The 23,074-nt window shown below is 40.5% G+C and overlaps 1 long non-coding RNA gene across 1 annotated transcript; it reads left to right on the plus strand.

Moving 5' to 3' along the window:
* The first annotated feature begins 2,011 nt into the window (after nt 1–2,011).
* On the plus strand, nt 2,012–11,644 carry LOC123624270. Its single transcript, XR_006730099.1, has 3 exons — nt 2,012–2,161; nt 5,498–5,620; nt 11,591–11,644. It is a non-coding gene; the product is annotated as an uncharacterized LOC123624270 (long non-coding RNA).
* Nucleotides 11,645–23,074: the final 11,430 nt, after the last annotated feature.

Consider the following 23,074-nt stretch of genomic DNA (forward strand, 5'->3'; position numbering starts at 1 on the left):
TTGTGTCTGCAATGTTGTGAGTAGAGAAACAGTTTTCCTTTTAGAGTCATAGCACAAAGACCTTATAGCATTCTTAATGAAAATTTGTGGTTGCTAGTGACCACTCTTGGTCATTCCCAACTGTCCTATAGGCAGTGTCCAGTCACTGGCTCTTCATCATGTCAGGATGCAGAATCTTTCTCCTCTCTGTGCCAAACTTTTCAGTTCTTCCCTCAGTCCTGCCCTCAGACTCGGAAACCCAAACCCAGTGAGGCAAAGCACCTTCAGCTCAGCAGGATTCTCCTTGAAGTGACATTTTTTCCTCTTGTCCCATTCCTGTGACACCACGTAGATTCCTAAATTGGCTTCTCAGAAACCTCTGTCAGTCTCTGCTTTTCTGCTCTGGGCACCTGCCTGGTTATTTGCCCATGTGTGCTCAAGTCCGATCTCCTGGACTAGAACAACAATAAGGATGGACAGCATTCTCAACTGCCTGTGTGACAGGGTATGCGTGCCCCACCTTGGGGTGCCAAAGTCCACTCAGTTCATCCCCATGCAGGGGCGTGGCTCCTCCCTACGAGGCCTCCCAGAATCCCCATTGGGTTTACAGTAGTCTCAGGATACTGAGTTGTTCTTTAGGGGCAGCTGGCTGGTGACCTATACATGGCCAGTCCTCACCTTCCTGGTGACTGGGTATTTGTGTAGGGTCTGCTGCTGACAGTCCACAGTGTTGGCATAAAGATCAGGAGTATGGAGACCTGCTGGTGAGGACACTGTCCAGTGAGGCGTCTCAATATTGTCCCTCGAGGTGCTCACCCATGAATTCCTCTTTCCTCTAGCTGTGAGCGTCGGAGGGGCAGACTTAGTACAGGGTTTTCCTCCTGTTCCTCTCGACCCAAGCCTCCTCTGCTTCCTACCCACATGCTACTTTGTCCCCTACTCTCATTCCAAATGTTCCTGATGTAATCTCCTTTTCCACGATCAACCCCAAAGTTGCGATCTTTACAAAAGAATGTTGGCCTGACCTCTGCTTCCTGGAGGGTCCTGGGAAGGTCACCCTGCTTGAAGAAAGACCACAAGGAGACTGAGTTTTCCTGCTCAGTGGGTTGACTTTTGGCCTTTCCCTCTCCCTCCACGTGCTGCCCTCCTATTGGGCGCTGAGCATTTTACACACATCGTCTTTAATCCTCACAACACTTGAGGAGGTGAATGCTGTCATCCCCATTTTAAAGATTAAGAAATCAAAGATCTGAGGGATTCTGTAACCTGTTCAAGGTCACCCACCTATTTATGGCAGAGCCAGAGTTTGAACCCAAGCCTACCTGTTGCCAAAGTTGGGTTCTTTCTATGGTGCTTGTAAGGCTTTTGGTTAGAGCCCCCAGGAAAGATAGCTCTGCCTCTTCTTTTTAAAACAGACAGATACAGACAGTTTGGAACCGAGTTGTTCCAGAGCTGCCATCTGTTCAGAGGTCGTACCATGGCACCTGATGGAAGATGAGTTGTGGGTGAAGATGTGGGTTCCACAGGAGGAGTGGTACCTACTCTGGAGTCCATGCCTCCGGGTGCTGCCCCTCTGGACACCATTTCTGTGCTTTCTGGTATGTGATCTATTATCTAGACCCTGGAGACGTGTGCCCTCACATGTCCCTGCGTGGTTGCAAGGTCCCCAGATCAGAGTCCCCAAAGCCTTGGTGGACCTTGATTAGACTTTGGATCCCTTGAGAGTCAGTGGGCATTGATCCTCCACCAGACCCAAGTTTGCCACTCCTTTGGGGCCTGTTGCGCCATTTGAAGGTGTTGAGTTGACTGTGCAGATTGACATGTGATGAATGTGTGTGTTGGCTGGTGTATTTGTGGACTTATATATACCCTATGTGTGGCTGAACATGCGTTGACAATGTTGAAAAGAGGGAAATTCGGAAGCAACAGCTATTGATCTTTCCGAGTGTTTGCATAGCTGAGGGCGGAGGCGGAAGTGGCTATTGCAGGGCTGCCAGCCAGCTCTGCTGTCCCCGGTTCACACTCCCCGACAGCCTGTGAAGCAGCGCTTATGGTCGGGATCACGCGTCCCTGCGCTAGGGCTCAGACTGGAGGAATCGGAGGCCTCAACGAGCCGCTGGAGTCCTCCTGGCAGTCTCCGAGGCGTGGGCTGCTGCCAGATCACTGCCTTCCAGACGAATGTGTGAGTGAGTGCTCCAACTCAACCCAAAAGAGCTTTTTTAAAAATCAAAGGCAAATCTTTAGAAAGTAAGGGAAAAATGCTTTTGTAAATTATTTTTTTCAGCTTCTGGAAGTTACCCAAAATTCTCAGTTGTATCGAACATGCTAGGGTTTCCTGCTCTGCATGCTGCACCTTCCTGAGGGCCCGGGTCTGTTTGGGCCATGCTGCTGCCAGTGACAGAGAAGTGGCAGGTTCTGGATGTGTCTACCCTGGGTGCCTGGTTGTGGGCGTTGTGGAGAAGGCTATCGGGATGCCATTACTTACTCCTCCTCAAATCCACTAAGAGCACAATTACAACCTGACTAATATCCAGAATGGCCTAGTCTAATATTTATAGCTAAAAATAAACAGCACAAAAATCTCAGCATTTTGTGATCTGTAAATGAAAATGAGGCAGATTATTTACGACTCTTAAGTGACTGTGTGAAGACACTTATGGAACCCCACATGGAGCTCCATGAGGCTGTTGGATGGGACTTCTTAGAAATCTCCACTGTCCACTGGGAAGTTTATTAAGTACGGGAACCACACTGCATTTCTCCTCACTGTGGTTATTTGATTACTAGGTTTTCACTTTCCTACATTTTACCCGACATAATATTTTCTCACAGGGCTACGGCATGCCGAGATTCCGACGGAATCCCACAGGGAGAGGCACAATTAAGAATCTTATGCAACAATACATTCCTTTGTCCTTATGATCAGCGTAGGTATGGACATCCACAGTGGGGAAAATAGTGCTGATGTAGGTTCTCTGACTTTGGCTTTTTATTATTGCAGAGCCATATTTGCGGACTTTAGTTATGCCGTCATAAGCCAGTGTAGTTTATACCTCAGCATTGTGGTAACATTAAGGCATCGACTTCTAGGATAATGACTATTGCTTCTGCAGCAATCTGCTTTTGAGGGCACCCTGGGAATATTTCATACTTATCAGGTTTTTGACCTCTGAGGCTATATCTACATAATTCCAAAACATATTATCATTTCTAAACTTTAAAAAAAGAGAAAAAGCAATTAACGAGTTGCCTAGTGCTGTGTAGATAAAAATATCTAGATAATCAACCTAATCTTTGATTTGGCTTGATTGATTAATTAATTAAACATTTATTGAGCCAGGCCTGCACTAGGTGTTGCCATGCTGTGTCTGTAAGTCAGGGGCCTGAAAGGTAATTTGCAAATGTTGATCCTGCCTGGAAGGGGTGCTGGAGAGAAGAGAGGGTGCACCGAACATCCTTGTCAGTGCGTGTGAGGAGGACCTTCCTTCACCTCTCCCAGCACCAAAACGTGCGCTCCTGGGAAGGAGAAGATTCAGTGTTTGGTGCTGGCAGTGCTGTGGCAGCAGGTCTCTGTGTGTGCCTGTGTGTGGAGCACATTGAATATGGATATGCTCACATGCATATTTGTATACATATGCACACATGCATGCCATGGAGATCAAGGGAGGCAAAAGTCCCACTCCCACCCCCACTTGTTGGTGGGGGTGTATATTAGTACACACTCCATAGAGTTCATGTCAAATTATAAGATGCATATACCCTTTGATGCAGCCTTTCAACTTCTAGGAATTTATCCTAAAGATATTCTCACACATATGCCAGTGATGATATTCAGAGATACTTGTTTTTAATTCATTTATTCACTCATCAAATATTTAATGAGCTTCTGCTGCATTCCAGATGCCATTCAGGGCTCTGGAAAAACAGCAGTGAACAAAACAGACTAATTCTTACCCTCTACAAGTTTATATTCCGGGGGGTGGGGTGGGGTGAGGCAGATGATAAACAAATACACAAGGAATACATAATAAATTAGGTGAACATGTATCCTGGTTGCCTGGGATTGCCACATTTATGTCCTAGTAGAACTGTTAGTGCCCTCTTCTGCTCTCAGAAGTGTCCTAGTCTGCATGATAAATGATATGGTCACCCTGAGTTGATGTTAAGTGCTTTGAAAAAATAAGTAGGAAAAGAGAAAAAGTGTTTAAAGTGTGTGCTCTTTTATGGTAGTTTGTGGTAGCAAAAAATTGGAAACAACCTGAATTTTCATCAGTTGGAGACTGGTGAATAAATTCTGTAACATTCATACAATAGAATATTATGTAGCTGTTAAAAGGAATAAAACAGAATTATGTTTATTGCCATGGAGCAATCTCTAAGATATGCTGTTAAATGAAAATAGCAAGATACAGAACAGCATGTATAGTATAATACCAGTGCATATATAAAGAAGAAGAGTGTGTATACATGGATGTGTTTGACCATCATAGAAAAGCTCTGGAAAGACACCCAAACCTGGTAACAGTGGTTGCCTTTGGAGATGGAACTTAGGGCACTGATGGTTAGGGATGGAGGGAGACTTGCTTTTCACTATACACCAGCTCATACGCTTTGACGTTCAAAAAGTTATATGCATGTATTACCTATAAAAAATAATAATAAGGAAGAGAAGGAAAATTTCTCAAGTCTGGCTGAGTAGGAAGTATAGGAATGTATTCAAGGGAAGTTCTTGCTAATGCCATGCTTGAATCCCTTTGGGAACATTCAAAATCCAGGTGTCTGGGCTCCACTCACAGAGATTCTGATTCACTTGGTTGTGGATGGGGCCTGGGTATTAATATTTAAAAACTAAAATCACCCAGGTGATTCTAATGTGCAGCTGGTGCTGGGAACCAACATTTCTCAAACGTTAATGTGCGCATGAATCATCCAGGGATCTTGATAAAGTACCAATTCTAATTCAGTAGATCTGGGGTGGAGCATTTCTAACGAGGTTCTGCATTTCTAACAGGTCCCATGTGATGCTGATGCAGCTGTCCCACAGACCATATTGGTAGTAGCACAAGGCTAGAATATCTTTGGTTCAGAAGAGATAGTCCCTGTGCCTCTGCTTACACATCTTTGGAGATGAGCTGCTCACTACTTTTTGAATGGACACAGAAAATTATCTTTCTTAAATTGGAAGATCTAAATTCTACTGAAGTGGGTCCTGGGCTTAAATCTTGTGTTTGTATTATTTGTCTAGGTCTCCTGTCCTGAGAGCACAAGGTGAGGCTTAGTGTGATGGTTCATTCATTCATTTGTTCATTCAGGGAGCTGGGTTATAACACCATTCCATGGGTGATCTTGAGGAAACCCCTAAACAATAGAGAGCTCAGAGAAAGCACTGGTGACGTGGGTAGCTGCCCTTGAGAGGCACGCCTGGAGAGCATAGGAGACTTTAGACAAAAAAGAAAGTGGAGGAGAATGATGTCAGCAAGATGGTATAAGAGGAATTTTCTATCATCATCTCCCACAGTGCACTAATTTGACAACTACCCATGGATAAGGGAATCTCTGTGGGAGTCTCAGAGTTCAGCGGGGAAGTTCCAGCACACAACTGGATCACATAATAAAAACTGAGAGTAGATGCATTGAAGAGGTAAGAACAATTTTGCTTTACCTACATCTTCCCTCCCCCAAGGGGTCACAGCTCAATGCCAAGAGAGACTTCCTCAGCCCACAATTCCTCCCATGGGGGAAAGTGAGAGCAATGAGTTAATGCCTACTTTCCCCAGCTGTGTGGAATGCTGCCCAAGAGGCTCACCTTTTGCTCATCATGTGTAGAGTACTGAGGAGAGCAGCATAGCTGAGAGGCTGGGAGAAGATGGGAATAGGGAAGAGAGGTGGCAACTCAGTGTAAAAGGGTAGGAACTCAAAAAAGGGCCACAATCTTACTAACAGCTTTGCAGACTCCATTAGGAGGTCTGCCCACAAGCTACTCTGGATGCCTGGATGCCTAATCTGCAGATACCCCCAGTTGGCCCATGGGCACCCCTGTGCTCCATGCACCTCGCCTCTCTCTCTTCACGACCAGCTCCCTATGTTTGTTCCTGGAGAGCGAGTGTGGGCTTTTGCTGATGGCTTATAATCAGGTGTAGTCAGCCAGCTCAACTCTGCAGGATTGGATGGATGAAGACACACAACTTGAGAATTTCAGAGCACTGTCCTAGGGAAAACAAAAGGGAGGTTCTCAGCATCCAGCCTGGATTTGTAGGCTTGAGAGAAGACGTATGATCTTAAGAATTTCTCCCTAAGAGAGAACAAGAGGGATGGAATGGGTCTTCCATAGAAAAGGTCTGAGAGGGCCTTAGAATTTCTAGCCAGGCCAACTGGTGAAGGTGTTTATCACTGAAAGCCAGCCAGTAAAGACTAGAGGAGGTGACTCCTTCTTCAAATGTAAAGACAGTGATGCAACAATTCAAGGAGCATGGAAAATAAAAAAGAAAAAAAGGAAGCTTGACACCACCAAAGGAACACAATAATTTCCAAGTAACTGACCCCAAAGAGATAGGGTGCTATAAAATTGCCTGACAAAGAATTAAAAATAATTGTTTTAAGGAAGCTCAGCTAGCTAAAAGAAAATACAAATAGACAACTCAATGACATCAGAAAAACAAAACATGAACTGAACAAGAAGTTTAACAAAGAGATAGAAATCATAAAACAGAACTAAGCAGAAATTCTGGAGCTAAATAACACAATGAATGAAATGGAAAATGCAATAGCAAGCTTCAGCAACAGACTTGATCAAGTAGAAGAAATAATCTATGAACTTGAATACAGGTCATTTGAAATTACCCAGTGAGAGAAGAAAAAAATAAAAAGAATAAAAAGGAATGAAGAAAGCTTACAGGATTTATGAGACACCACTGAGAGAAATAATGTGCACGTTATGGATATCTTGAAAGAAGGAGAGAGAAAGAGAAAGGGGTGAAAGCTTATTTAAAGAAATAATGGCTAAAAACTTTCCAAATATTGGGAAAAAAGATATGGACATCCAGGTGCATGAGAATCAAAGGTCCTCAAACAGTTTCAACCTAAAGAGGACTTCAGTGGTACACATCATAATCAAGTTGTCAAAGATAAAACATAAAGATAATTTTGAAAGCAGCAAGTGAAAAGAGATGGGTTACACACAAGGGAATCCCTATAAGGCTTTCAGCGTATTTCTCAACAGAAACCTTGCAGGCCAAGAGAGAGTTGGATGATATATTCAAAGTGCTAAAAAACAAACAAACAAAAAAAAACCCCTGTCAACCAAGAATACTTTACCTGGAAAAGCTGTCCTTCAGAAATGGAGAGATAAAGATTTTCTGAGGCAAACAAAAGCTGAAGGAGTTCATCACCACTAGATTTGACTTACAAGAAATGCTAACAGGAGTTCTTCAAACTGAAATAAAAGAACACTAATTAGTAACATGAAACATATAAAGGATAAAACTCAATGGTAAAGGTAAGTATAAACAGATGTTCTTTGGTTTACAATGGGGTTATGCCCAGATAAACCCATTTTAATTTGAAAAATTGTGAATTAAAATTGCAATTAATATACCTAGCCTGCCAAACGTCATAGCTTAGCCTAGCCTACTTTAAACATGTTCAGAATACTTAGGTTAACCATCAGTTGAGCAAAATAATCTGATACAAAGTATATTTTATAATAACATGTTGAATATCTCATGTAATTTATTGAATATTGTACTTAAGTATGGCTCCTACTGAATGTGTATCACTTTTGCGGCATTGCAAAGTTGAAAAATCATTAAGTTGAACTGTTATAAGTTGGGGACCATCTGTAGTCAGGAAATTCACAATACTATAATACTGTTATGGTGGTGTATAAATCAATTTTAACTCTAGTATAAAGGTTAAAAGACAAAATTATTAAAAATAACTATAGCTACAATTTTTTGTTGTATACACAGTATAAAAAGAAGTAAATTGTGACTTCAAAAGCATAAAATGTAGGAGAAGAAAAAGTGTAGAGTTTTTGTATGTGATCAAAGTTAAGTTGTTATCAGCTTAAAATCGACTATCATAATATGTTTTATGTAAGCCCCATGGTAGCCACAAAGCAAAAACCTATAGTAGATACACAGAGATAAAGGGAAAGAAATCAAAATAGTAAAATACAGAAAGTCATCAAATCACAAAAGAAGACAGCAAGAGAGGAAGAAAGGAACAAAAGAACTATAAGAGTCAGAAAATAATGAATAAAATGACAATACTAAGTTCTTATCTATCAATAATTGCTTTAAATATAAATAGGTTAAATTTCCTAATCAAAATATATAGAGTGGCTGAATGGATATTTTTTTAAAAACCTAATTATATGCTTCCTACAAAGACTCACTTTAGTTCTAATGACCTTCCAAAGGCCCAACCTTCTATTATCATCACCTTGGGTGTTAGCATTTTAAAGAGGACATAGACATTCAGGTCATAGCAAAAACAAAAGGATCAAAGAAGAAATAAAAAAAAAATCTTGAGACATACAAATATGGAAGCTAAACATACTGAAACTTATGGGATGCAGCAAAAGCAATTTAAGAGAGAAATTTATATAGATAAACACCTACATTAAGAAAAAAGAAAGATCTCAAATAAACAACCTAACTTTTCATCTCCAGGAACTAGAAAGAGAAGAATAAACGAAGCCCAAAATAAGCAGAAGAAAGGAAATAAATATCAGAGCAGAAATAAATGAAATAGTGACTAGAAAAACAATAGAACAATAAAACTAATAATTGTTTTGTTGAAAAGATAAAATTGACAATCTTTAGCTGGACCAACTAAGAAAAAAAAAAAGACAGAATATTAGAAATCAGCAATGGAAGAGGAGACAATACAACTGATACCACAGGAATACAGAGAATCAATAAACACTACTGTGAACAACTATATGCAAACAAATTGGATAACCTAGAAGAAATGGATAGATTCCTAGAAACATATAACATGACTGAATCATAAGGATATATTAACACAACATAATAAGAACAAGTCATAAAGAAATAGAAAATCTGAAAACTAAGGAAATTGAATCAGTAATCAAAAATCTCAGCTGAGGAAAACCTAGGAGACAAGATGGCTTCACTGGTGAATTCTAACAAACACTTAAAGAAGAATGAATTAAAGAAGAATTGATACCAATTCTTCTCAAATTCTTCTTCTTCTTCAAAAAAAAAAAAGATTGAAGAGGAGAGAACACTTCCGAACTCAGTTTATGAGATCAGGATTACCCTAATAGCAAAGCTAGAGAAGGACATGGTAAGAAAAGAGAATTACTGGCTGATTTCCCTGATGAATGTAAATGCCAAAGTCCTCAACAAAATACTAGCAAACTGAATTCAATAGCACATTCAAAGGATAATACACCGTGATCAAATGGGATCTATACCTGGGATGTAAGAAATATGCAAATTGGTTAACGTGATAAACCACATTAACAGAATGAAGAATAAAACCATATGATCATCTCAATAAATGCAGAGAAAGAATTTGACAAAATTCAGCATCATTTCATGATAAAAACTCTCAACAAATTAGGTATAGAAGAATGTATCTCCACAAAATAAAGGAGATATATGACAAGTTCACAGATAATATCATACTCAACAATGAAAAGCTGAAGTTTTTCCTCTAAGAATAGGAATAAGGCAGGGATGCCCATTTTCACCACTTCTATTCATCACAGCAGTGGACATCCCAGCCGGAGCAGTGAGGCAAGAACCAGAAATAAAAGGCATTCAGATCAGAAAGGCAGTTAAAAGTTGTTCTCTGTTTGCAGATGACATGATCTTACATATAGAAAACCTCAAAGACTTCACAAAAAGACAGTTAGAACTAATCAATGTATTTGGTAAAGTTGCAGGTTACAATCAACATAAAAACATTATTAATAGTTGTGTCTGTATACACTAACAACAAACTATCAGGAAAAGAAATTAAGAAAACAATCTAGTTTATAATAGCATCAGAAAAATACTAGGAATAAATTTAACCAAGGAGGTGAAAGATCTGTACACTGAAAACTATAAAACATAAATAAAAGAAATTGAATATGACACGAATAAGCAGAAAGATATCCTGTGTTCATGAATTGGAAGAATTATTAATAATATTGTTAAAATGTCCATACTACCCAAAGTGATCTACAGTTTTAACACCATCTCTATCAAAATTCCAATGGCATTTTTTATAGGAATAGAAAAACAGCCCTAAAGTTTATAGAAACCACCAAAGACCCTGAATCGCTAAAGCAATCTTGAGAAAGAACAAAGCTGCAGGCATCACATTTCCTGATTTCAATTTATATTACAAAGTTATGGTAATCAAAATAGATTGGTACTGGCATAAAACAGAAACATAGACCAATGGAACAGAATAGGCCCAGAAATAAACTCACATATATATGGTCAACTAATCTTTGACAAAGGCGTCAAGAATACACAATGGGAAAGGAGAGTCTCTTCAATAAATGGTGCTGGAAAAACGGTATCCACATGTAAAAGGATGATAATGAACCTTTTATCTTATACCATGCACAAAAATCAACTCAAAATGGATTAAAGACTTAAACATAATACCTGAAACTGTAAAACTCATAGAAGAAAATGTAGGGGAAAAGCTCCTTGTCTTGGCAATGAGTTTTTTGGATATGAGACTAAAAGCTCAGTCTATAATAGCAAATTAAGTTAATAAGACTACATCTAACTAAAAAGCTTCTGCACAGTAAAGAAAGTTAACAAAATAAAAAAGTAGTCTATGAATTCGGAGAAAATATTTGTAAACTGTATATTTGATAAGGGGCTAATATTCAAAATATGTAAAGGACTTACATAATTCCATAGCAGAAAAACAAATAACCTGATTGATTGAAAAATGGGCAAAGGATCTGAATATTTCTCCAAACAAGACATAATGGCCAACAGGTATATGAAAAGGTCCTCAACATCACTAATCAGGGAACTACAAATCAAAACCATAATGAGATACCTGAGATACCACCTCACACCTGTTAGGATGGCTAGTATCCAAAAGACAAACGATAACAAGTGTTGGAGAGAATGTGGAGAAAAGAGAACCCTGTGCATTGTCGGTGGGAATGTAAACTGGTACAGCCATTATGGAAAGCAGTATTAAGTTTCCTTAAAAAATTAAAATGAGAACTGCCAAGTGACCCAGCAGTCCTTCTGCTGGGTCCATGCCCAAAGGTAATGAAATGACTGCCTTGTAGAGATATCTCCACTCCCATGTTCATTGCAGCTTTATTCACAATAGCAAAGACAGGGAAACAATTGAAGAATTCATCCATGGTTGCTATGGTTTGAATGTGTCTCCTAGAAAGCTTGTGTTGGAAACTTAATCTCCAATGCAACAGTGTTGGGAGGTGGGGCCTAGTGAGAGGTAATTAGGTCATGAGGACTGTGCTCTCCCAAGTGGATTAATGCCACTTTCGCAGGTGTAGGCTCATTATGGAGGGAGTGGGTTCCTCATACAAGGGCAAGTCTGGCCTCCTTTTGCCTTTCTCTCTCTTACCCACTCTTGTCCTCTGCTCTTCTGCTAGGGATGATGCAGTAGGAAGGCCCTTGCAGGATGCCAGCGCTCTGACAGACTTTGCAGCCTCCCAAACTGTGAGCCAATAAATTTCTGTTCATTATAAATTACCTAGTCTCTGGTATTTTGTTATAGCAACAGAAAAAGGTCTAAGACAGTGGTCAAATGGATGAACGGTGGTGTGTGTGTGTGTGTACAGGTGAATTGGGCAGTTTAGAATATCCTTTTGCTGCACTCTTTTCCCTGTATGCATTGGATTGTGAGCATGATAGATTCCTGGGTATATTTCTTGTCGTTTTCAAGTCTGTCTTCCTCGGTGGCTCTAAGCTGTGTAAGAGTGGAGACCAAGTCTTGTTCCTGGTGTCTCTGTCGTACCACACACTGTATATGCTCAGTGAATATTTTTTTGAATGACTCCATGAATCTATAATATTTACTATCAACCCCAAGCCCCCTGATTTTCTTTGCTTGATTTTTGGGACTGATGTTTCTAACCTTGGACAATATCCTGGCTCTATGTAGCTCCACCATAATAATTTAGTGAGAAAGGCCTAAGACCACCTCCTGGCACTTAGATATCCTAGGATGAGATGTGTACAGTGGTGGACCCTCTGAACACTAGCACACTTGATCAGCAGGAAAACATAATCCGTGTTTTGTGATACTTATAATAGGTCAGAGTCATTTTAACCAGGGTTGCTGGCTTACTGTTAAGGAAATTGCTTTTCTTTTCTACCCAGGTGGAACCTAAATCAGCCTGTCCCCACTGACTCTCAGTACAGAATTGACTAAGTTAGCTTGTATAGGCCCAACTTTTGAAAGATTCAATTTTCCTAATTTCCCTCCAGGTCTTGAGCTGAGTCAGTGACTGATTAGCTCTAGAATAGGCATGTGCTGGGTGTATTTATAGCACTAATTAATTAATACAGGTAAAGAGCTAGGAAGATAAAGTGCCCTGTGAGTGTGGTGTCTTAAAATGACTATTAGCGCCTGGGCTGGGGACCTTTGAATGTGAACGTATGGGCAAAAAAAAAGTGCCATCGCAGGTGGAGCCTTTTAAAAAGCATCAACGTGGTTACGGAAGACATAAATTAACTGGGGGAAGTAGCGCTGCAGTCAGTGACAGACTGTCGTCAGAATCCTTCCCCGTTTGGTTTCCATTTAAATCGACACATATGGCGAGGGTTGTTTAAGGGTTTCGAGCATACGTGCACTCTCCTGTGGGAATGTGGATGCCTCGGTCTAAGTGAACTCAGTGGGTGGTGTGGCTTCTCCTCTACAACAGGAAAAGCAGTGTTGAGCTCTACAAGGGTGAGGGAGCCCAAGGATGGGTGGCTTGTTTCATTTTATTGCATTTTGTCAGAGGTACCGGAAACCCTTCAAAAAATATAGTATTGAAACAGATGCCTGGAAAGAATTGGTAGCACCAAGGCTTGGCCTGGAGAGCCAGTGATTTGGGGAGGGCTTGGGACAGCCTTCTGGGTTCCTTCTGTGGTAAGAGGAGCCATGGAGAAAGATTCCTGGTGGTTGGGGTCCCAGTGTCCAGAAGCTCCACAAGGACAAGAACAGGTCAGTTTCCCAGCTCAGCCACACAAAATGGGATGGAGGCCTGGGGCAGCCAGGCTCTTACCACAAGATGAGTGGTCTTAGCAAGGATGGTCTTCCTGCCGCTCTCACGGCCTATCTCCAGCGCCCCCACCCATGCCAGCCTCTCCCTCCTCAGAGCTCTCAGAGGAGTTATTGGTGCTCCTGTCTGGGAGCTTATGGGAGTGAGATAGGCATCATTCCTGACATTTCTGTGTAGGAGCCTCTTCTCTTCCTGGTGGGGGCTGGGGAAGGGCCCAGGTGTATTTATCTTTGTGTCCCTTGGGCCTATCGTAGTGTCCTGCATATAGCAAATGCTCAGAGAGACATTATTTGAGTAGATCACCTGTAAAAAGGCAAGGCTGTGCAGCTCACCTTTGGCTGTCTTCAAAAGTAAATTCAGCCAAAAGAACTGCAAACAAGGACTTCAGCAGATACTTGTACACCCATATTCACCGCAGCATTACTCAAAATAGCCAAAAGGGAGAAGCAGCCCAAGTGTCCACTGACAGATAAATGGATAAGCAAAAATGTGGTTTTATCTGTACAATGGGATATCATTCAGTCTGAAGAAGGAAGGAAATTTTGACATGTTACAGCATGGGTGAACCTTGAGGACATTATGCCAAGTAAAATAAGACAGCCACAAAAGGACAAATTCTGTGTGATTCCACTTACATGAGGTTCCTAGAGTAGTCAGAGTCATAGAGACAGAAAGAAGAGTGGTGGTTGCCAGGGGCTGGGCTAGGGAGCGAGGATTGGGGAGTTAATGTTTAATGGGTGCAGAGTTTGTTTTGCAAGATTTTTTTTTTTTTTTTTTTTAGACAGAGTCTCGCTTAGTTGCCCAGGCTAGATAGAGGGAGTGCCGTGGCGTCAGCCTAGCTCACAGCAACCTCAAACTCCTGGGCTCAAGCAATCCTACTGTCTCAGCCTCCTGTGTAGCTGGGACTACAGGCATGTGCCACCATGCTCGGCTAATTTTTTCTATATATATTTTAGTTGGCCAGATAATTTCTTTCTATTTTTAGTAGAGATGGGGTCTTGCTCTTGGTCTGGCTGGTCTCAAACTCCTGACCTCGAGCGATCCACCCTCCTCGGCCTCCCAGAGTGCTAGGATTACAGGCGTGAGCTACCGCGCCTGGCCTGTTTTGCAAGATTAAAAGAGTTCTGGAGATGGACAGTGATGATGGCTGCACGCAGTATGAATGCACTTAATGTCACAAAACTGTACACTTAAAAGTGGTTAAAATGGTAAATTTTATGTCATTATGTATTACCACCATTAAAATAAAAATAAATTCAGGGTTCTGCATTGTGGCATCTCAGTCTGTGATGGCTCCTGACACTTTTCACCTGAGCATCCTACTTGGGAAAGGGTCCTTGAGAGCATTGGGTCTATCCCCTGCCCCTATGAAGGCCATGGATTCTGAGACTTATTTCAGGTTGTTGAAATAATGAACTCACAGCTCCTTGGGCCTGTATTTGAACCCCCAGAGAGGCACAGTGGTCCTGCTAGGGTGAGGGTTTGCCTAGAGATGTGGGGTGTGAGCACTTTTGATGCTTGTCTTCATAGCAGGTTCTGGGGCTATGCCCGTCTGTACCCATCAGGATTCTTTGCTGACAGGCAACTCCAACTAACTCCAGAGGGTATCAGCACATTAGGGATTTACTGGAAGGCTCCCAGACAACTCAAGAGAGGACGTGAAGGCCCGAGAACGAGGCTTGGGAAAAGGAGAGGAAGCAGGGTGGCTCGAGACTTCTGTGTAGGGTGGTTGACAATAGACATCTGGTAGCTTCTGTAAGTCTGGACACCAGGGCTGGAAGGAAGATGTTCCCTCCCTGTGTCCTTTCCCTCAAGACTCTAGGGCCTGGGTTAAGGAGCCTAATTGGTCAAGCCTGGACAGGGTCTGCCACTTGGCTAGGAGGGGGCAGAACACTCCAAGGGGACAGAAGTCCCTTAAAGGAAACTGGAGCCTGAGAGGAAGAAACATGGATGTTAAGGGGCCAGAGTGGCAAATGTCCACTTGACCAAGGGCTCCCTCTGGGGTGAGACCACATGGGAACACAGAGCAGTTCTAGTATCCTATTACACCCATGCTGGAAGGTCCAGACAGGTCTGGGGACCAGGGGAAGGAAGGAGAGGGCTGCCTCCCTTTGCTTTACTCTTAGACCTGGACTAAGGCCCAGCCTAGTCCTGAGTGCATCATCCTGGGTCCCTAGTCCTCAGGATGTGGGAGAGTGTGCATGGGTGCTGTTGTCTCGGTTTGTACAGCTATGACACCATTTTCTAGCTGTTGCCTCCTGGACTGTCTTGGGGAGAATGCTTACTATTGTGTTGAATCAAAATCCCATCAATCTCCAGGAGTAGCAAAGCAGTGTGTTTGGGGCCTTCCACGAATCTTTACAGGACCCCGTGGGAAGGAAGATAAGCCGAAAACCAGTGCATGACCTCATTTGCCCTAGAAAAATATGAATCTTGGCTAACGTTTCCCTTCTTCCCAAACATGCAATAAAATGTTTACTTCCACATAGACTTTTAAATGCACCACTGATGCGCTCGCTCCCCAAGTATATCAGCAGATTTAAAAGGTTCATAAAAATTCCCTTCATATGGCTACAGTAAACTTTCACACAATTGTTCTGTGAGATTGGTGGTTCACAGACCATCTTTTAAAGTTAGATCGCTGATTTGTCTGAGCCCTGATCATTAGCAGACGGGGGAATAGTGAAGCTTATCTATCACCAGAGCTGGTAAGTCAACCTAGTCCAGTAAGTCTCTGGGGCCTTGTATCTCCAGGACCTTGTTCCTTTGTGGAGCATGAAGCGTGATTCTCTCTCTCTACCTCCTTGTGCTCTTGTCTCAAACATGTGGCTTGTTGGCGAGCAGCTGCGAGTGCCTCAATCTGGGACCAGCACTGCAGGAAAACGAGAATGAGGAGCTGGCCTCGTGGTCTGCGGTGTTAGCTGCAGACACATGAGCTACCTGGACACGCTTTACAAGATGCATGTCCCAAAAACCTGACCAGTGGGAGCTTAAATAAGTAGACGATAGATTGAAGCCTGCCCAGTGGGAAAGTAAGGTCTGAGACATCACCAACTGCATGCAGTGCACCAGTGTGGCAGGAAGTCTGGGGGGAGGCTGTGATTTCGTCACACCAAGCACACAGTCACTCCGGGGCTTTTGTCTGTTTGCTGCCATCTGCCTGGTCTCCTCTTCCTTGGGATGCCTACTTGGCTAACTTCCTCACCTCCTTCAAGTACTTACTCAAGCCTCACCTTCTTTTATTATTATTATTATTATTATTTTTAATCATGGTCAAACACACATAAAATTACCACCTTAACTATTTTTAAGTGTATAGTTCAATGGTATTAGGTACATTCACATTATTATGCAGTGTGCGTCCATCACTACCATCCATCTCCAGAGCTCTTTTTACATTGCAAAACTGAAACTCTGTACCCATTAAATAATAACTCCCCACTCCTGGCAACCACTGTTCTACTTTCTGTCTCTGTGAATTTAACTACTCTAGGAACAGCATGTAAGTGGAATCATATAGTATTTGTCTTTTTGCGACTGGTTTGTTTCCCTTTGTACAGCATCCTCAAGGTTTATCTGTGTCATAGTGTGTAACAGAATTTCTTCCTTTTTTCGGGCTGAATACATTCCACCGTATGGTTATACTACATCTTGTTTTTCCATTCCTCTGTCAGTGGATACTTGGGTTGCTGCTACCTTTTGGCTATTGTGAATGATGCTGCTATGAATATGGGTGTACAAATATCTCTTTGGGACCCTGCTTTCAATTCTCTTAGGTATATACTCAGAAATGGAAATGCTGCATCGTATGGTAATTCTATTTTTAATTGTTTGAAGAACTGCCATATTGTTTTTCATGGTGGCTGTACCAGTACACATTCCCACCAGTAGTGCACAAGGGTTCAGTTTCTCCACATCCTCACGACACTTGCTATTTTTTGATTTATTTATTGATTTGGTAGTAGCCATTCTAATGAGTATGAGGGGGTATCTCTATGTGGTTTTAATTTGCATTTATTTCCCCAATAACTGATGACATTGAACATCTTTTCATGTGCTTATTGGCCAGTTATATATCTTTGGAGAAATTTTTATTCAAGTCCTTTGCCAATTTTTTAATCAGGTTGATCTTTTGTGGCTGAGTTGGAGTTCTTTATATATTCTGGATGTTAATCCTTTATCAGATTTATGATTTGCCAGTATTTTCTCCCCATTCCATGGTTAGCCTTTCATTCTGTTGATTGTGTTCTTTGATGTACAGAAGTTTTCAATTTTGATGTAGTCCAATTTATCTATTTTTTATTTCATCACCTGCAGTTTTGGCATAATACCCAAGAAATCAGTGCCAAATCCAATGTTGTGAAATTTTCTCCATGTTTTCCTCTAAGAGTTTTGTAAGTTTTAGGTTCTAGGTTTAGGTATTTGATCCCTTTTGAGTTAATTTTTGTATATGGGATAAAGTAAGGGTCAAATTCATTCTTTTGCACGTGGATTTCCTGTTTTCCCAGCACCATTTGTTGAAAAGACTGGCCTTTCCCCCTTGAATGGTCTTGGCACTCTTGTTGAAAATCATTTGACCATATATGGGAATGTTTATTTCTGGGGTGTCCTATTCTATTCTATTCTATTCTATTCTATTCTATTCTATTCTATTCTATTCTATTCTATTCTATTCTATTCTATTCTATTGGTTTATATGTCTGTCTTTATGCTAGTACCACACTGTTTTGATTACTGTGGCTTTGCAGTAAGTTTTGAAATCAGGAAATGTGAGGCCTCCAACTTTGCTCTTTTTTTAAGGTTGTTTTGGCTAAAACCTCACCTTCTCAAAGAAGCCTTTAGCTGAGCTTGAAGTAGGGTAAGGCAGATGAGGAGTTGCCCAGGGTGTGAAATTTAAAGAGGCACTTAAATTTCTCAGGATTTCAGGTGCTGAGCATGCACTTGCATGACCCAGAGAGTGAATGCCTCCTTAAATTTAGGACCCTTGTTACTTCCTTGCTCTCTTCACCTTTATCGCTGCCCTGCCCTTTTAAATTCTGCAGCCCTCTCTATCCCTACCCCAAAATCCTGCTCCCCATCCTCTGCTCTATGTTCACCAATGCACTGAGCACCTTTTAACATACTATAGAATATGCTTATTTATTATGTTCATTGCTGTTATCTGGCTCCCTTCACTGGAAAAAGTCACCACCACTATGGCTGGGATCTTTCTTGGTTTGATTCTGCGATGTTTCCAATGCCAAGGCAGGGTCTGGCCTATGGCAGGAATTCAATAAAATATTTGATGAGTGAATGAGTTAAAGAATAATACTGATTTGATGAATGAATGAGTTAAAGAATAATACTGATTTCTCTCGGACCTTGTAGCCTTGCCAGGCAGGGCAGAGTCCATCTTCAGGAGGTCCCTCCTGCCAGTGACTGAGCTGAAGGGCTGCTCAGGGCCTCCGTCTCCACCATCTACCACTGGGTTGGGGGGGGACTGGGGGAAGTGGGAAGGGGGGTGAGTGGGCTGGCGGTGGAGCGTGCCTGCTTCACTGCTGGCTTTACGACTTCATGCTGCTTGGGCATTATGATGCTGTGATGGATAGTCTGGTCCCCTGTGCCTCACAAGCGGACAACGAGGAGGGTCCCTCCCCAGCCCGGCCCTGCCCAGGTGTAGAGCAGCAGCTCACAAGCCAGCCTCGGTGGTCCCTCTGCTCTGGCCACTCAGGCAGTGTCTGGGCCCACGTCCTCTTACACATCCCTCCAGCTGTATTTCTTACTGCGAGGGCAAGTAGAGCCAAGATAGTGCCCTCAATTTAAGACTGCTTGACCCCAATTTTATCATTCACCTTTCTTTCAGCATTGTCTTTGATGTTGTTTTATGTCGCCGTGTTGAAGATTCTGCTCCTGTTGACTAAGCTAAAAGCAGCCTTGTGTATATATGTATATAATTTCCCCCTTAGCTGAATTAAAAATATTCACGAGTGGCATATTTAAAGGAATGCATATGAGATTTGGCTACTTCAACTAATTTTCTCCCCCAGGGAATGTCCTCCTTTTGAAGACCATGAAGACATTTATATAATGCTTAGAATTGATTTAACAAACATTTAAACACCACTTGCTCTGTTCCAGGCACTGTTCTAAGCCCTTCCCATGGATTAACTCACTTAATGCTCACACCACCCCACGAGGCAGGTCCTGTTATCCTTCCCATTTTATAAATGAAGAAAACGAGGCACAGAGGGTAACCTGTCCAGGTAACTTTCCCAAAGTCATCCAGCTGGTAAGAGAAAACCAAGCTATTGATCACGGCTCCAGCACTCAAACCGAGTCTTTGAACTCCGAGCCTAGTGTGCATCGCTCGGTTTGGTTCTGCAGTCCTCTTAAATGGATTGTGAGGGGACAGGAAACCAGCCACGGCAATACAAATATCAACACACAGCAAGTGCTGGGAGGAAGCCACGGGGATCTGTTCATGAGAGCACACGGTACAGTCGGGGAACGTCAGAAAATGTTGGGGAGACTTACTAAGGCTCTGGAGTCCTGCATTAGCAAGAGCAGTGAAAGTAGAATTGAAATAAAATTTGTATGCAGCAAAATACACATCTTAAGTGTATAGTTCCATGAGTTTTGACAAAAGTATAGACCTGGAATCAATACCACAATCAAGATATGGAACATTTTCATTACCCCAGAACGTTCCTTTCCATCCTATTCCAGTGAATTTCTACCACCCACAGCCAACCACGGATGTGGTTTCTGTAATAAAGATTAATTTGATCTGTCTTGAACTTCAAATAAATGAAACCATATAGCATGTACTCTTTTGTGTCTAGCATCTCTCATTCAACATACTCTTTGTGAGATTCATCCATGTTATTGCATGTATCAGCTGAGTAGCATTCTATTGTATGAACACATCGCAGTTTGTTTATCCGTTCTTGTGTTGATGAACATTTGGGGTTATATCTGGTTTTATGGCTATTATGAAAAAAGCTGCTATGAACATTTGTGGGTACATTTTGTGTGGACATACATTTTCATTTTTCTTGGGTGAACATCTAAGTGTATGTTTAAATTTCTAAGAAACTGCTCGTTTTCCAAATCAGTTGTACGATTTTAACACCCATTAGCAATGTATGAGAGTTCCAGTTGTTTCACATTCTGGCCAACATTTGGTATTCTCAGTTTTTTAAATTTTAGCCATTCTAGTGGTTGTGCGGTAGTATCTCATTGTGATTTAATTTGTATTCCCTAGATTATTAATGATGTTGAGCACCTTTCATGTGTTTATTGGCCATTCATGTATCTTTTATAAAAAGTTCATTTAAATCTTTTGTTCATTTTTTAAAATTTAAATAGATTTAGGGGATACAGATGGTTTTTTGTTACATAGATGAATTGTATAGTGATGAAATCTGAGCTTTTACTGTTTTGTTCATTTTTGTATTGGATTGTTTAACTTTTTATTATTGAGTTATATGAGTTCTTTATGTATTTTGGACACCCGTACTTTGTCATACATATGAATTGTGAATATTTTTTCAAAGTCTATGGATTATCTTTTCATTTTATTAACAGTGACTTTTGATGAGTATATATTTTTAACTTTTATGAAGTCCAATTTGTCAATCATTTTTCTTTTAAATGAGTGCCTTTTGTATCTTCTCTAAGATTCCACAGGTCATGAAGGCATTCTGTGTTTTCTTCTAGAGGCTTTATAGCATAACTTTTGTGTTTAGGTTTATAGTCTATTTCAAGTTAAATTTTTGTGTTTAGTGTGAGGTAGGGGTTGAGGTTCATTTCCCCAAATGTTTATTCATTTCTTTCAGCACTATTTGCTGAAAAGGCTTCTGTTTCCCTCATTTGAGGGCCTTGATGCCATTGATGAAAATCAGTAAGTGTGGATCTATTCTTTTCCGTTGACCTATTCATCTATTCTAATGCTAATATCATATTGTCTTGATTACTTTAGCTTAGCAATTAATTAGCATGAGTCTTCCAACATTGTTCTTCTTTTTCAATATTGTTTTTGCTATTATAGGTTCTTTTCATATCCATAAAAATTTTAGTCTATGGATTTTGATTGGGATTGCATTAGAGCTATAGCTCATTATTGAGCTTTTAATATTGAGTCCTCCAGTATTAGAGGTCAATTAATATTGATTCTTCTAGTTTATGAACATGGTACACCTTTCCATTTACTTAGATTTTCTTTAATTTCTCTTGTCTACATTTTTCAGAGAAAATATATTGCATATACTTTGTTAGTATATTTCTAAATATTTTATATTTTGATGTTATGGTAAATGGCCTTGTTTTAAAATTTCATTTTTAATTGTTTGCAGCTGCCAGTATTTAGAAATATCATTTATTTTTGTATGCTGACTTATCTTGCAGCCTTTCTAAATTTACTGATGTTCTAGCAATTTCTCTGTAGATTCCTTAGGGTTTTCTATATAAGCCACTATACTATATACAAATATATACAATTTTACTTCTTCTTTTTTGATCTTTGTCTTTTTTTTCCTTGTCTCACTGGCTAGGATCTCAGGACAACATTGAATAGACATGGTGAGAGAGGACTTCCTTGCCTTGCTTCCAATCTTAAGAGAAAAATGTTTAATATTTTGCCCTTAAATATAATGTTAGTTGTAGATTTATCAGAGACTTTTTATCAGATTGATGAAGTTCCTTCTTATTCCTAGTTAAAATGTTTTTCTTCTTACAAATCAGTGTTAAATCTTGATAGTTTTTTTTTTGGCGTCTAGTTAGATTGTCTTTCCTTTCTCTTTTTCTGTTATTAATATAGTGCATTACGCTGATTTATTTACAACTGTTGAACCAACCTGCAGTCTGTGAAAAGCTCTACTTGGTCATGATGTATTACTCTTTGTATATATTACAGGATTTTATTTGCTGATATTTTGTGAGCAATTTTTGTGCCTATGTTCATAAGGGATATTGGTAATTTTCCTTTTTTGCAATTTCTTTATCAGGTTTGGAATCTGTGTTCTCCTGGCCCTATAAAACTTGATGAGGAATGTTCTCCCATCATTTATTTTCTGAGAGAGTTAATGTAAGATTGAGATTGCCCTTTTCTTAAATATCTGGAAGAATTCACCAGTAAAACCATTTGGGCCTCAATTTGTTTTGGATTATAAATTTAACTTTCTTAAATCTTAGTCTTAACGAAATTAAAACTTTTCCAGATTTTCTATTTCCTCTAATATAAGTTTTAGTAAATTAAAATCTTCAAGAAAATTGTCCATTTCATATAAGCTGTCAAATACACTGGTAATAAAGTTGTTGTTAATATTGCCTTGTTATCCCTTTAGTGTCTGTAGAATCTGTAGTGATGTCCCCCTTTTTTATATTTAATATTGATAAGTTGTATTTACTCTCTTTTTTCTTTCTTAGGTTTTGTTTGTTTGTTTTTAAGAGATAGGTCTCACTGTGTTGCCTAGGCTGGAGTGCAGGGGCACAATCATAGGTCACTGCAGCCTTCAACTCCTGGGCTCTCAAGCAATCCTCCCACCTAAGCCTCCTGAGTAACTAGGACTACAGGAGGCACCAAGCCTGGCTAATTTTTTAAAAAAATTTTTTGTAGAGATGGGGTCTTACTTGCTTTCTTGGGTTTTCTAGGTGTTTATCAACTTTGTTAAATTTTTTTAAAGACAATTTTGATTTTGCTAAATTTCTCAATTGTTTGTCTGTTTTTGTATTTCATTGATATGCCTTCTTTATTATTACCTTCCTAATGCTTACATTTGATTAAGCTTGATTTACTTTTTCTAGCTTCTTAAGACGAAAACTTTGTTGATTTTAAAACTTCCTTCTTTTCTAACATACCCCTTACAAGCTATAAATTCTCTTTACTGC

This window comes from Lemur catta, chromosome 19, assembly GCF_020740605.2.
Source record: "Lemur catta isolate mLemCat1 chromosome 19, mLemCat1.pri, whole genome shotgun sequence".
Classification (NCBI taxonomy): domain Eukaryota; kingdom Metazoa; phylum Chordata; class Mammalia; order Primates; family Lemuridae; genus Lemur; species Lemur catta.